Genomic DNA, 1,386 nt, shown 5'->3' with positions numbered 1-1,386 from the left:
GTTGGCTATTGAGTTATTCAAAATCTATGGATGAAATCATATGGAGATTTAGGACTTTTTTTGGAGGAGAGGGTACCAGGGATTGAACTCAGGGGCACCCCACCACTGAGCCACATCCCCAGCCCTATTTTGTATTTTATTTAGAGACAAGGTCTCACTGAGTTGCTTAGCGCCTTGCTTTTGCTGAGGCCGGCTTTGAACTTGAGATCCTCGAGCCTCAGCCTCCCAAGCCACTAGGATTATAAGCCTGTGCCACTGCGTCCGGCTGAGAATTAGGGCATTTTTTATGTACTTTTTTTTTTAAACCTTCTTTTGGTTTCCTATACTGAGAACAATGGATTTGAGACTAAAAGTTCTGATTACTTTCAATATAAATCAACAGCTTCTGATATCATGGCCCTTCTTCTTGGGATAGTTCATTATGCTCAAAATTGAGTATGGTTATGCATTTATTTTCCTAGGGTGTGGGGGGTCTGTGACCCTCTGAAAGACACGCTGATTTCTCCTGCATATTTCCACCTTTCTGGAAGAGGAGAAACAAGGCTTATAAGTGTTTTGATTCCAAAGGTCTTGTAGTGGGGGATAAATTGAGGCCTACAGGAAGGGGTGCAGCTGTGTTTGGGGAAGCTTTTCCAATGAGACGATTCTAGCTAATGCTGGCTCTATAAGTAATCACGAAGACAAGGTCTTCAAGCAGAGGGTTTGACATTTTCCCCCAGGAAAGCTCTAAAATTGGCAACAGGTTCTCAAAACTATTGTCTCAGGAGCATCCTTTGGGCAGCAGAACCTGAGATGGATGGTTGGGTGCAGGGGATTTATTGGGAACACTCCTGGGAACAGGTGTGATGATGTGAAGGCGGCTGGCACAACAGGGGTAAGCACGGGGTGTGATGTAGGCATGGCTGGGCTTTGACCCAGGCTCCAGGGAGCTCTGGAGCCGGAAGGGCTTCTTAGCCTAGGCCTGTCTTGAGGGAAGGGGCCAGGACTTCGTACTTCACCCACAGCAGCCATTGCACTGGGGCTGCCTCCAAGGTGGGGACATGAAATTGAGCAAGACAGCAGCCTTGGGGGGAGGGCAATTTTTGCAGGAAAACTTTTGTTTGGAAGGGGCAGGCCAGGGCAATGTGCTCTAGCACCCAGTAGACACCCCGGCAGTAGAGCGACTGATAGCCACAGGCACTTGCATATTCTTACAGAAGAGCTTGAAGAAAACAGCATCAAATCTGAACATTACCTAAGAGGGAAGTTTTAAAATTCTTTCAATTCGATTGCATTCAAATTAGAGTCTCTGAAAATTGTAGTGAAACAAATGAAGAAAGACACTTTCTATTAGAATCTCCCTGAAAATAAAAATACTGTAATTAGCAAAGTGTATGTTTTCTTAAG

Source organism: Urocitellus parryii, chromosome 13 (genome assembly GCF_045843805.1).
Source record: "Urocitellus parryii isolate mUroPar1 chromosome 13, mUroPar1.hap1, whole genome shotgun sequence".
In the NCBI taxonomy this organism is placed as follows: Eukaryota; Metazoa; Chordata; class Mammalia; order Rodentia; family Sciuridae; genus Urocitellus; species Urocitellus parryii.
Note: the sequence above shows the minus strand (reverse complement) of the source record.